The sequence below is a fragment of the Falco punctatus genome, assembly GCF_963210335.1.
Source record: "Falco punctatus genome assembly, chromosome: 2".
NCBI lineage: Eukaryota > Metazoa > Chordata > Aves > Falconiformes > Falconidae > Falco > Falco punctatus.
In genome coordinates this window covers 96,771,519-96,786,739 of record NC_137581.1, presented here as the reverse complement: position 1 = coordinate 96,786,739, position 15,221 = coordinate 96,771,519, and the positions used below count along the sequence as shown (strand labels likewise).

Here is a 15,221-nt window from a genome sequence, read left to right as displayed (position 1 = left end):
TCCCTGAATTTGTCAGGCAGTTGGACTAGATGATAGTTGTAGGTCCCTTCCAACTGAAATAGTCTAGTCTGTTCTGTTCTATAGCTGCAGAATGCCTGTTAATTTTGTTACTAGACCTGTAGAGCTTAGTATCTCATAGATCAGGCTGAACATATATCCTGTAACCATGGGAAACATAGAAGAAAATAAAAAAAAATACCCAGGTGTTCCTTAGAGGGGGACTTGGTAGATGGCCTGCTTTGAGTGTGGGGATGTAACAGTTCAGGCATTTTGGAACATCCACTCTTGGCAGTCAAGTCAAAGAGTTTGTTACCGTTTGTTCTCAGCATTGTTTTCCAGGTATAAGAAGCTTTATGCTCCAGTAAAAAAAGTGTGATAGCCTAATACCACCTGAGTTGATGAGGCTGTTCTGCTAGAGATGCTGCCATGTTCGGTTTTGTGTTTTGTTTTTTTTTTTTTTCTTCCAAATTCAGTTGTCATCTTTTGGAAGGTTGGTCCATTTACCTGTCTGCTTGTTGTAAGCCAGCAAATATCAAGTGGTTTGAACTGTATTGGATTATAAAACACTTCTCTAATAATGAGGTGGTCATTTGTAGCAGTGATTACAGAAAGTGTAATAGACGTAAATACATGACTTTATGCAGAATGAGGAAAAATACTGTGAAATGACAATATAGTGGATAGTTGAGCAGCTAGTTTTGTTCCATTTGAAGTATTATAAACAGTGGATTCTGAAGGCATGCAGATCTTCCTGCAAAAAATTTACCAAACTTTTATTCTGGAGACGAGATTATATTGGTATCTGGAAGAGAGCTCAAGAGAAAAAATGATTGTCCAGGATTAAGCTCACCATCTGTGATTGTGATCTTTTCTGGATTGACACATCCAGGGTATGACCAGTGTTTGCTTTTGTTTTCTTATCATGCTTAGATTTAAGTACCTGTATTTAGAATAGAAGCCCTTGAAACTGAAAAATCATTTATGTTACATTGCATCCTTTTTGAAATGATACACGCACAGCAGGTTATTTCACTTTTGCTAGGTATAGCAGTGAAGAAATGATGCTTTAAGTGACCACACTTTAAGCAAAGTGTGGTTGGATGGGACATGAGCCGTGGATGGAATGGTTGAAACTTGAAAGACTCCCTTAAACTACTTTTGCTCTCTATCCATTTTCCTGAGAAATTATTAACAGGTGCTGAAGGCACAAGTGTTGCATGGCCCTGAACTCTCAAGGCACAAAGAAAAGATCAAACTTTTTTCTTGTTCCTTAAGGAAACCACTGGAGTTAGTTTGTTTTGATTGAGGACTAATCTGACAATGCTTAATAGATTTTAAGTGAGAGTGAAATATAACTGTTAACAATCACATCAGTTGTTGTTTTTCAATCTGTTTTTCATGTCCTACCACAGGGAGGACACTAGCAGAATGAGGAGGGATCAAGAAACTGTTTTAATCAAAGGTTAAGGACTGTTGAAAGAGGTATGGCTGGGGGTGCTGCGCTCAGAAAGAGATGCACTCTTCTAAAATCAGTAAGGTTATTTTGCCCTCCCTTTTTTCTTCATATCAGCGCTCATCTCATCCTCCACATCATGTTTGTTAGGTTGAAGATTTTGAAAAGATAACATTTGTTTTCTTTCCATATCAAGATCTCAATCCCATCTGTGTTGACATTTTAGCTTTATGAGGGAGAATACATTATGTAAAGTTTCCATTAGCCTGCAAAATATTAATTTAAGTGTTGAAAACATGAGTTGTTTTCGGTGAGTGAAGCAGAGCAAGCCACAGAGATGATTTGTACTCGTCAAAATTAGAGAAAGTGTTTTTTTTAAAGTTAGACAACTTAGCCTACCACTCTTTCCTTCCCTTCTCTGTACCTTTGTTCAGAAAATGAAATACACTGAACAAAGGCCAAGTTCTTAATAACACAAGTGAAAGCATAACTATAATTTGTAGTTGGGAATACTGTGAGTAGCGTATGTGGCTGTACATTCCTTTAGCAAGATGTTATTCACATTCTCTGTGAACGTGTAATTATGTATTATTGCTTAATAAGGAGAGAACTTTTTTGTCAAACATTTCTCTTTAGTGTTAAGCTTTCAAACTCTATTGTAATAGAACATTTTGGAAGGTATCAGAAGATTCAACTGCTGCATTTTTTTTCCTGATGGGAGATAACATTGCTACAGCATTCATTGTAGTCTAAAATAGGTAAAAGTATAATATGCAATAGTGTATTTGTTCATAAATAGTACAGAAATATAAATGAAATCTATCTTGACGTGCATTCATGATAACATTTTTCCAGCTTGTTTACAAAATGAAAGAATATCTGTCTCTGGTAGAAAATTCTGTGTTTAAAGCAGTCTCCCTCTATCCTTTGAAGTGTTAAATCTTCCTAGGTTTCATTTTTTTTGGCACAGGAGTAGTGGATATTTAAGAAGCCAACAACATTAGCTTGCACAGGAGCATTCCTGTCTTATTTTTGTTTCTAGGTCTGTTTCCTGTGTTGGGGGAAGGGAAACGAGAGCACAGCTGCTCCCAAAGTTCAAGATGAAGCTGCTGCTTTAGTGTGTTCTAAGCCTTGGTCACAGTTTCTTACTGGAAGTCTTTAAATGAGCTTTAGTCTCATCTTCAATTGCTCTTTTATAGGCGTGAAATCTCCTTCCTTCTCCCCTCTCTTCCCTCACCCTCCATTCCAGTCCCCAGCAACTAAACCCACTCACTAATAAAACTAAACTCCCAATTATCTGCAAAATATCCAAGAGAGCCCTCAAAAGCAGAGCATTCTGATGTTTGTGTTTCTGAGACCAAGCAGATAATTGGTTCAACATCAGCTTGACAGAGTGATTGATCAATATTTGTTCTGTTTTTCCTCCCCTTGTTTTTAAAATGTTGATGCTCACCAGCACAAAAAAATGACTACTTTGGATACCAAAGCTGATACATTTGAACCTTTGTTTCTCAGATAAGCTGAACATCACAGAGAAGAGGAAATGAATTTTCTGCCTGGTTATTTATGGTACCTCCAGTAATTCAGATGGAAAAATATCAGCCTATTCCTCTCTCGGATTTCCTTGCACATATTTTAAAGTTTTCTATCTGAATTTAGGCATGCATATTTCCTGATCAGAAACACTTCTAATTTTTCAGTTTTACAAACAAATTAAAGCACCTCCTTTTTCTGTTTGTCCAGTTAACATTTTTACTGGCCTGTGTTGCGATCACATGTGTCTAAAAGGAATAAACCAAGCCTGCAGTACAGAGAATACTGTTGTTGCAGTTACTTTCTTTCATACGCTGGTAGGACTTACTGTTAAGGTGCCTTTGCTTACATAGACTGAAATATGTGAGTGAGAAGGAAAAGCACATGTTGTTGGTTGTATGTGATTTTCCTACTTGAAAGCGACTTGATGGTTGGTATAGGTCGGGTATGTTTTGTTTACAATATAGAATAACGGGAAATAAAAGTGTTGCCTCCCAGAGGCGTATGGCTCAGGACAATGGGTATATAGATGGAAGTCCAGTTTTCAGCATGGCTGTTTTAAAAACTGAAGGTGATTTAATCCAGGAGGAGCTGACAAAGGAGTTATGTTGGACTCCTGCTGTTGATTTACAAAAGTCTTAGCAAACCGGGAAGACAGTAGAAACCTGGATGAGCACCAGCATTGTAGAACAGGTAACTGAGGTAGTTAGAAGCCTGGATACTAATCTAGGTAAAAATGGAATAACTGGTGCAGGCTTTGCTTAATAAAGGACTGAGGAGAATCACTACACTACTACCCTTGCCACATTGTTGAGGTGGTTATGCATTGGGCTAGTTGACTTAGTAGTGCGCGAGTACAGGTTTAGACTTCTGTAAGGTCACTGCCCTGGTGCTGTTTCACATTTTCATGAAGAAACAACAGTGATACCTGGTGAGGACACACCGTAGCTGAATCAAACCTGAGGGAAGATGCATAGTTATGTTTGGGGTCCTTGAGTATGTGCATGTACCAGTGCCAGTTCTCCACACTTGAACATTTTTTTTTTTATCAGTGGCCTTATAAAAATAATTACTTACGAAGTTTATAGGTGTTTCAAAGATTGAGAAAATAATAATGAATAGAGCAAATCCCTGAGTCACTGTGCTTGTCAAATTGGGCAAAACAAGATTGCAGCTTTAACACAGCAAATGTAACATTGTGCACCCAGGGGCAAAGATACGGGATTTCTTTTCAGAGCGATAGACTACATCCAACATAAAACATCTGTGGCAAAAGGGCTGACGTGATCTCTGAGTACATAAGCTAAAAAGTTTGGGAATGGGAAAAGGTATGATACTCCTGTTTGGCACTGAAAGGACTGAGGTTGGGTTGTTTTCTCTAGTTCTTAGTGTCCATAAGTAAAGAAAAAAACCAGATCAAGATTCAGAGGAGAGTCACAATACTGATTAAAGGATGGAAACAAGCCTTAAGTGGAAAGGTTCTTTGAGTTTAAGATGTTGAGCTTAACAAAACACTAAAGGGTATTCTCTGTGAGCCTTTGTAATGTATAAATCTATGAACTTCTGGTGTTTAATTCTGACTGGGAGAGTAATGGAGCCCCTCTGTTCTGGTTCCAGTTCGGACACGTCTTGGCAATTTTAAAAGCTTCACAAATTTTATATATAACAAGGGCTTAAGAGTATTCAGCAAAGTAGTTAAATATAATTACCTGATTTTATAGATGGAGAAACTAGTATAAATTCACATGCTTTAATTCAGGCTCTGGATTTTTTTATGGAGTGCATTTATGAAAATCTCAGGGTAGGGTTAGTGTCTAATTGTGTTGTCCATTGAAATGGTTGTGTGAACTTTCCAAATGCTGGGTAGTGAGTTTATTTTTTAAAAAGAGAATTTACATTTGTTATATGAGCTCTGATTTTGAGGAATTGTATCAGTACCTGTACTCCTAAAACTGAAACTCAGTGGAAGCTAAGATGAAAGTGAAAACTAGGGAGTTTGATAATCATCTGGTAACTGTAAAAAGTGAACAGTAGCATGTGTAAATATGTTAAAATACTTTGTTTAATAATCCAGTGACTGACATAATACTCATATATGGGTTACTAGGAAAAATCAGCTGAGACTGGTATGGACTACAAAGATTACGAAGTCAAGAAATGTGTGGTAGAGTGAAACATACTGGAAATATACTCAAGGAAGAACAAGTAGTTCTGCTCTTAACTTCTATAAATAAGAGCATGCATTTTTAATGGAATCAGTGTATCACCCAGTATATATGTGTATGTGTGTATATATATATATAAGTATATATGTTATTTCTGTGGAAATGGAAATATTTTTCCCCTGTATTAAGAAGTGCAATATGCTGATGTTGGAGAAAATTTTATTGCTGTTTCTTACCATTACAATATATATTAAAGAAGAAGTAATACAACCCCTGAATTATTTTTGTAGATTTTGCATAAATGTTCATTATACACAGTCTTTTCCTATATAAGTAGCAGGAGGCAAATAATGAACTAAATAATTAATGCAGTACACAATACAGTGTTTTCAAACAAAATCCTTATGGTTACATAAAGCAGGAAAAATATAAATGAAACCCAAAAACGTGGGGGGAAAATATGCCTGGAACCAGAGGCACAAGGCATGGAAATAAGGTCTGAAGCTTCATATAAGCAATTTTCTTATTAGTACATAAATCTCTCTCCCTCTCTCTTTCTCTCAACAGAGTTTGACTAATCCTTCTCAATTGGAATTTTCTCAAGTATATCTGAGTACTTGCTATCCTATGTGAAATGAATTATTTTCAGGTATAAACTTGTCAGCAGATGTTCCAAGGATCGAGTCTGCTTCCACCCTCATGATATGATGGGGTGTGGTGCTTCAAAACTTGGCTACTCTATACCTGGGAAGACTGAATCAACTTTAATTAGGTCAGTCTTTTAATGTCAAAACCGTCAAGCCTTCCACTGTCCCAACAGATGCACGACAAGAAATTAAACTCGCTAATGCCAATACTGTGTGCATATGTGAATTTGGGGAACTTCAGTGTGGTGGGAGCTGTAAAACCAGAATAATTTCGGTACCAACAAGCAAATAACACCAGGTCCTGCCTTTAGCCTCTTCTGAACTCTTAACAAAAAAGCAAAAAAATTTCAAGAATATTATGAATGGTAGTAGTCTTTCAAATTGTAAGAATACTGGGATCATGTGTTTATATAACGTATTAGGCATATGATCCAACTCAGTGCTGAAGTTTGTGGGTCCAGCCCTGTGGCCTGACATAGAAGTTGTGGCTGATTAAACCTGAACTAACTTAGCTACTGCGTCAGAATTACATCATTGCTCAGACCCTTTCTAACTTGTTCCGGGTGAAACAAAGCTCCCTTTTTCTTTTCTAGCAATTGTTACATTAAAAAAACAAACCCCAAATATGAATCATACAGTAATGTTGTTGTCTGATGTGATCAACAGGGAAAATTTTCTCACTCACGTACTGGTGTGTAGATGGTGGATGATTTGGGATGTAGAAGATCTTTAGGACTTGACTGAATTTTGCTCTAAATGTTGTATATGTTGTGCACTTGTCACAACAGTCAGGGTTCATTGGTATTACAGGTAATAAAGGTGGAACATCTATGGCTGTGGTTGCACAAGTCTCTATTCAGTTGCATAATACTTGTGAATGAGTTGGGGTTTTTTGTTTTTTTCCACTCAGGAGTATTTTTTTTACACCTGAACAATATAAGGAAAAATCCACAGATTTTTAAATTGAGTGATACCAGGGAGGTTCCATAGAGTCTGTATCATTATTTTAAGGGAAAGGGGGGAAAAAATCCAGAAAGGGATCTGGTTTTTCTCCCCCTTTTTTTATGTTCTCAGCCCACAGCACAGTTTTGATGTAAATAATTCATTTGATATAGTATGTATTTTAAGACAAAATGTCTCACATGCAGATATATTTTAATGTTGACAGTTATGCTTCTACCCTGCTTCTGTTAAGCACTAACCTGTCTCTTTCAGTCTGGATCCTTCTGTGAGATGTATGCCTGGGGGAAGGGAGTGTGATGTACCTTCTCAATTCTCCTGTGATTTATAGCAGTATATGAATAAAATGGCAGGACCCAATGATACTGCATTGTATATAATTGTTGCTGTCTTTCCTTTTGGTATACTTTCTCTTCCTTTTTTCCTTTTGGTGTTTTCTGGGTCAGAATTCAGGTGTTACTCTAATTTTGCCTGTTATTTTCCTGGAGAACTTTATCCTAAATTTTAAGGTGCTTGGAACTTAAATAATGATTTATTGTACAGAATATTATACAGAGTTCAGAATATTATCCAGTCATCCGTACTTTTCTGGAGGAGCAGGGATGGGTCTAGGGGTAGTAATGCCCTCCCCCCCACCTTTATTTTAAAATTCAAGTTTGTTTTTTTTTTAAACAAAATTCAGTCAGACACCAACCACCAGGAATATTAATGTGTTATGTTGTGGGTTTTTTTTTTTTCTTTTATTATTGTGAGTTGAAATGTAAAGCTGGTATTTTAAAATTCAACACTAAAAAGGAGACAAGCAAAATGCTTTATTTTCATTCAAGTTATTGGTCTCAGTTATCATGTTGATTACTTCGCTTGGACCATTTCTACAATACGAAACATTTGTATTTGCAGTAAATTATTAAAAAGTACAGTATGTTTTGTAATATATATATATTTCAACTTAATTTACATTGTACCTCTTGGTAATTATTTTTTAATTTCTTCCATCGAATTTCTGCAGACTGTATTCCAAAAAACATTTCCTTTGTATTGATGGATGATACTCTTCTGTCAAAATTTCTAACCGGATGTACTTACAATTTTTTTTGTATCAGCAAAATGATTTTTATGGGTGTTGAATAATGACTTTGCATTTATACCAGAAATAATAATAATAAATAATATTCCTGGCAGCAAAAGGTACCACACCCCATCCATTTTTATACCTTTTCCTAAAGCCTGCTTCCATTATGGACTGAGACACCATGGAGCTTCTTGGTATGTTTGAGTGCTATAGATAAGTGTTCACAAGGAAATAAAGCTGTCCTGTGATTTGTGTATGTCCTGCATGTTAAAATGCATTACAGAGAAAAATAGATTGTTTTGTATATTATGCATAGCTTTCACCCAGCTGTGGATGTTATTGCTGTAGGCAGCACTTTTAAAAAAAAAACACACCCTGGCTTCTAATTTTGTTTGTCTAGTCTCATGCACACTGTTATCTGTGCCCAGTGGACTGAACAATGAACCATATTGATTCTGGAAGTGGCTTTAGGCCATTCATCCTTGCTAGTTGTATAGGTGCAGTTCAGTTATCAGGAATCACTAGGAAAATTATTCCTGCTTCACAGATTTGTCAGCTTCTTGTAGCATGTGGTCCCGTTAAAGCACCAAGAGCTAATAGAACAACATAACTTACTAAAAATAAAATAAAAAAACCCTAATGTGACAATGGCAAAGCATTGTAAACTTCTACTTGCTACAGTTTTGTCTGTCTCCTTAGTCTCTCAAACATAGCCTTGCTCCAGAATACAGCTGTGGTGTACAACTGAATATGAAGTCATATCCTGTTAAGTACTGACTGCTTCCTTAGAAAGTCATTTGACTTAACATCCTAAAAATCCATATGATCATAGTAATGTGTATAATTTCCGTAGTTATGACGTGGAAAGCTCGTTTTTAAATTTGAAAGTATTACTGAGTGTTACATAACACAGGCCGTCAGAGCCTGACTATTACAGAAGCTTAAAGCTTCCTGTGCTCTAGATCCTTTCATCCCAAAGTGGAGAATAACATGCCATACATTCATCCTTGCACAGTAATAGTAATAAAGGCTGAAGGACTGCCATTTCAGCACTACGGAGTGCTGAAGAGAAGTGTCGCTGGCAGAATGGGTTTAAGTGCTCGTGAAGAACTTTATCTTTTTAATCCTTCAATTTGCCTGTAAAAGGGCTACTGTATGTGGTCATGTGCAGCTATCTGGGAGATCTGTTTGTGATCTTTTTGCAGTCTTTTCACTAATGGGTTTTTGAATGAAGATGAACTACCACACCAAAACCCAAATATGCTTATATCAAGTTGTTTTCATTCTGTGAACACAGAAATAGTTGAGTAAAATGCTAAGCACACTAAAACGTCATGCATGGAAATCAGTCTTACCCTCTTGGCAAATTATCCGGTGTTGCTTCTTTGCAGAAGCCGGTGGTATTGCCGTGGTAGAAGATTTCTCCAGGCTTCCCCTGTATTTCAGCTATCCCTACAGACAGACTGAGAAGGGTGAAGGTGCCTTTCTGATTTAGCCATTATGTCCCGTGTGTTCGCTGACAAATGGGGAGAACAGCTGATCTAAGCTACTTGGGAAAAAGGAGTTCTTACTCTTTCTCTCTTACGAAAAACAAGCTTCTTCATTTCTGCTCCATTCTCCTCTCCCCATCCGATCCTTACCTCCTCAGGCCTGATTGCAGCCATAGGCATGTAGATAAACAAGCCTTGGAGCTGTGTTATGCCCCACCTCCATCCTCTAGATCTAGAAAGGAAAGGTTGACCTTACTTCATCTGTTCTTGATCTGCAAAAAAAGGGGCTTGTGTAGACTTTGCCATAGCAGTAGGAACAGAAATGGTTTGAGAGGCAAGAGATGCATGCAGTGCAGTTAGCTGCTGATCCGAGCTACAGGCAGGTGTAAGGTAAAACAGATACCTAGTGAGAAATTAGGGGAATAACAGGGAGCCCTGCCGCACTGCTGCGTAGCTAGAGAGTACAGCTGCCGCAGGAAGCAAGGTTACTGCACTCGGTAGAATGGCAGCCCTGTAACGGCTGTGTGTTGCAGAGCCACAGGAAGAGTTCAAAAATAAAGAGGGTTAGGAGAAAACTGAAGTGTATTCATACAAAAAAAAGAGACTAATTTTTAAGTAAAATATATCTGATTTTTGAGTAGAGTTAGCATTACGAGGGAAAGACTTGTGCACATGCTTAATGGTAAGCACGTCTTTAGTGTTTTAACAAACCTGATTTTTTTACATATGGTTGGTTCGTTCACTGCTGATGAGAACTGCATTTCACTTTGGTTAAGATAGAAAAGATACCTGATTTGTTTAGGTAACATCATGCTGTATGATCTGCTTCTTCTACCTTTGGAATGATCAGTTACTTTTTTTATTAAGATAGGTATGCTTCACAGTTACGGTGGGGTTTTCAGCTCTAGACAAATCAAGATAGAAACTGATAGGACTTTAAAAAGCCCTGGAAAAACCAGCTAATAATATTTGTGCCTTGATCTTTGAAAGTCCAGTTATCTTTTGTAGGTAGTTTTTTGGGTCTTTTTTTATAGAAGAAAAGCCTTACAGAAGCGGGATATTCAGAACTTTTGTTGGAAATGTTACACACATTTTCTGAAATCAGTACTCTAACAGTGCTACCTACAATTTCTAAACATTTGGATCCGTTTACTGTTTTAGCCAAATACATTTAAATTCATACAAGCTACTGAAATGTGTAAAATCTACCAGTCTTAACAGAAACTCCTTGTTTATCTTATCCATCCATATACCAAAAGATCATTTGGTAAAACAAATCTCCTGTTTCTAGTCCAACCTGATCTTACAAAATTGAGGCCCTCCCCCCAGCTTCTCCCAGTTAGTACTTCTTTATGACAGATAAATACCATTTTGCAAGAGACCATGTATGCAAAACTCAACAGAAGGAAATACTCAGAGCTTATTTTAACAATGAAAACCTGTATAGGATGGAAAGGATTTTCACAGCAGTGACAATGCAGCAGCGGTAATATCTTACTACATGTCAAGATAATGTTCGCAATTAAACCACTTTTAAAATGTTGTATAAGAGTAAATTTTGCAACTGCTAGTGCCATTCTGTAATCTTAACAGTTATGCAAATACTTGTGTGAAAGACAAAGCCAAAAATTACCACAGATCCACCCCCCCACCCCCCAAGTAAAATCAGCAAGACTTAGACTTCATCAGTCCTGCTTACGAGCACTCTACTGTCCACAGCCCTAGCCCTGTGGATTGGTGTGTATTTGTGTATACACAAAATACAAAAAATTGTGTATTGCCTGAGACAGCGGGGTGTGGGGAGGTGTATCGCCAGAGACCAGGTGGTACAACATGTGCTGTAACTTTCATACAGGCTGCGAGGTGGCCATCGGGAGACTTGCACGCATGTGTCTGGAGTGGCAGGAATCACGCTGCTGCCCTCGGAAATTACAGTCTTCGCTAGAATATTCTGCAGTGTGTTTTGTAAATCCTATTTAGACTTCTACAGAAGTGAGCCTACAAAGTTGTATGGCACAATGTTAACACAACTAAATGATAAGTAACTACCTTTTTTTTCTTTTTTCTTTCAAAAAAAACCCCCAAAGCATTACTGCCTCTGTGAAGACTGGGGATCTGGAGACCCACAATAGCTTCAACTTCTTTCTATAGCTAAAACTTTCAATGATCTCTGCTGAATCTGGAGCTGTGTTTCACTAGGGAGACAATATTGAGCTTCCCAGCTCCAGTAAAATTGGAGGCCACACACATTCCTCCTAGCTCTAGAAAAGAAATGGATCATGTTTTAATAAAAAAATAGCACGATGATTCACATAAACTATTTTCCTGCATCCTTGGGAGGTTGGGAGGCTATTTACCAATGCTAAGCTCTAGTTAGGTGCCAGTTATGTCACCCATTTAACTGTTTTGGGGTTTTGGGGTTATTTTTTGGTGGATAATTTAGCAGTAGGATATCTCGGTGGAAATAGAACAAAAAAATTCTCAGTGAAAGCAGGAGTGAAGACGCTTCCCAAATATTGCAATGGTCACAACTGTTATTAAAGACTACAAAGGGATTGTTTTAATGCTTACCTTCAATAGGAAGTGCTCTGTGAGACCAGGCAGTGTCTTGCAACTGGTAATACACTTCTGTTTCACAGCTCTACTCATTCTGTAAGGTTTTTGTCATGCTGTTAATAGAACAGATTTGCACATATGGAGGAATATATGGACAGTATAATTTTTTTCCCTTCCTACTCTAAAATTTAAGGTATCTAACTTCCATAGTTAAGAAATTTTTATCTAGGAAAAAAGTGCCCTATCAGCTTCCCAGAAGACAAAGTAGAAATAAGCCCAATTGCAATTCTCAGCTTTTAAGTGAACCCAAGAAAGTTTCTGATACAAGTCACTACTAAAGATGTTTTAGAAGAATTGGGGAATAATAATTTTATTGACCAATGATGAAAAAATCCCAGAGGAGATGTCTCATAGCAGAAGCTGCCTGACCAAACCTGGCAATTCATCTGCACCTAACGTAAAGAATTAATTAATTTTTGATACAATTATGTTGTCAAGGGATACCAAATCAGTGATCAAAGATGTGCAAGTGAATTAGTAGCTCCCTCTTTTTTTCAGCAATAAAGTTCAGGCTGAAATTTAGTCAACTTGTGCTGTTTTACTCCGTTTACAAGTGAATTAGAGCATTTCCTTCTATCCAGATAATATAGTCAGCTCCCTTCCCTTGTATGTGTTACATCATTTAAGAAGGTGGTTGCTTGTCCCTCACAAATTTACTCAACATACCTCATGTACATGGCAAGGTGATTTTTGCTGTTGTCGAGAAGCATTAGATGTGTGAGTGTGATCCGTGAAAAGTTTACCTGCTGCAGAAGAAGCCACCTAGAACCAGGCAGTGGGAATCACTGAACCATGTAAGATTTGCTCTCTGGTCTTGGGTGGAAGATGCACTAGTCTCCCCAGCTCTATCAGTGCAAATTTAGGCATGCCTTGTAAGTACAGGCAGAATTTATAGTCTGAAGAGGAAGGCGTGCCTGAGATTAAGTAGTTGGAGTTCGGGTAATCCAGATAGCTTTCTTGGGGTTGAGGGTTGGGTAGCTATAATCTGGTCTAATCCTATTTTACATGGCACTGTGTGTCTTCTCCTGTGCCTTTGAGAGAAGGAAACCTAACCCCAACTAACCTAGGACTGGGATAGTGAATGGGGGAAACGCAGACAGTGATCACTGCCTTCCTCCCTCCAACCCTGCCCTTTTTCATGCATCGCTCGGGGCTTGCAGGCTTTGGGGTGCTAGCAGATTTTAGAAACATGGCTGGTTACTCTAAAGGGCTGGGAGGTTGTGTGTGAGTGCCTCCCTCCTTTGGTTGGCAATGGGGGGGACTTGCCAGCCTTTCTGAGTCAGAAGAGGAATAACTGTAGTCTGTTTTGCAGTTGGTAATTCCCAGTTAGCTCTGCAGTCCTTAGCAGTTTGGCTTGGCTATAGGGGAGGGACCAGAGGTGGTGGGTGGTGTGGTTTTGGTTTGTGATGTCATGTTACCTGCTGTCACTGTAGGCTGGTACCAAAAGGGACATCCTTGTAGCTACAATGATGACTTTAACACACAAGCCCAAGTGATCACACAACATGTTGGAGAGTCTGATTAGAAGAGTTGTTAGAACAGAAAGTTATTTGGGGGTGTGTAGGGGAGAAAGTAGTTTTCTCTTAGGCTGATTGATCTGCCTTGCACTTCTCCCTCCCAACTCGCCTGTGGTGCAGCCGTGGGATCACAGGTTCTGAGGCAGGTGTGGAAGAGTGGAACAACCAAGAGAGCAACTGAGGCTGTCTCAGTGGTGGCACTCTCCAGTTAACTGAATTAGATGCAGAGTGGAAATCTCTTGCTTTTCAGTTCTTAAACCCCGTAGCTGCATCTTTTCTTTGCATGCTCTGTATTTTCCTTTGTGTTTGAGGTGTTCAGTTACCTTAGCTGAAATAGCCTTGAGCTACCCAGAGCAGTTTGGGTTTTAGAGCATTTGTTTAGCTTCAGCCCTGGCATTTTGTAATAGTTTGGGTTTGGGCTACTAGCTGGAAACATACTCTCCAGTGTATTTCCCAACGTTTTAACCTAAGTGGGTCATTGTAGGTTAGGTAGCCTTCCTCTTGTGCTCCTCAGCCTTCATCTGCACCCTGTGCTCTGGACTTTCCCTGGGAATTCTAGGTTGGTGGCATAGGTGTCTGCTCACAGGTCTCTGGGGCTTGCAGCTCCTTTACTCCCTTGGTGGATCCTTTTCTCCTGCAGAAAGCCAGAAGAGGGAACAATGGAAAGGCCCAGGCAGTCTCCCCCTGAGCTCCCAAGGCAAAAGACTGGGCTGTGTGTCTAATACCTTTCACTAATAATGATGCTTCAGATCTATTATATATTTTTCTAGGATCTTTTAAGTAAAGTCTAGTGTATTTGGTATACTGCGTTAGCCTAGATTTTGTCTAATACGGAAGGTCTGTATTTTTGCTGAATGTGCTGCAAGTCTTAACTTTGGTTTTCCTTCTGCCTTTTTAGTGTTAGGGAGAGTGGGAAGACACAAACTCATACTTCTATGTAATGGTTTTGAGCAGTTTTTGTTTCTATTTCTTCACAGTATGTATCTGAGAGAATGGAAAGTACTTTTATTTTTTCTGCAAGCCATTTTAAATTACTAACCAGTGGTGTTTTTCTGTACACACATATAAACACACACATATACATGTCTGTGCATGTGCACACATACATAAACAAACATACATAAACGCCCTAGATCAAACTCTAAGAAATTGGTTTTCTTCTGTACTGTCTTCCCGCTTTACTTTCTAAAAAATAGTAGCCTCAAAGACTTTAACCTGTTTTTTGCATTCTCATCAAATACAATATTTGCCTAAGTATTAAGGTGTCAGCCTTATTTCCTCTTCACAGAAGGGTTCTTCACACCTACAGCATTCTTCTGTTTTTCATGCCAGAAATATTTCCATCAATCTTAAACCTTTGCCAAGTCACTGCTGACCCATATTTCTGTAATGTTTTATTTACAGTGTGGTTCTCTCTGATGGCATAAAATGTCAACAGGTATACTGGATGGGTTACTTTATTTGGAAAAAGTCGTAACATCACTTAAAGAAACACTAGGCCATCAGCTGAGAATATGGTTTAACATAATCCTTACCTGTTATGATTATGCTGGAAGTAATTTGCAGCTTGTTGTAATGAAAACAGTATGTCAGACTGAATTAAAGATTATCTCCGGTACAGGGAGAAGTCTCACCATTTAAGAAACTTAGCATGTGGTGGGTTTATTTTTTTTTCCTTCTTCTGAGACCAAATTAAATACTGCAGTAATCAGAAGGCTATTGCTTCAAATAGTAAGTTGAGGTGGTTAGGGAGGAGTGCATTAACTCT

At 38.3% G+C, this 15,221-nt stretch overlaps 1 protein-coding gene across 5 annotated transcripts in view; it reads left to right on the top strand.

The window, feature by feature from the left end:
• Positions 1-15,221, top strand: part of TBL1X (transducin beta like 1 X-linked) — a 195,838-nt gene that overhangs the window by 22,631 nt on the left and 157,986 nt on the right. The window lies entirely within an intron of this gene.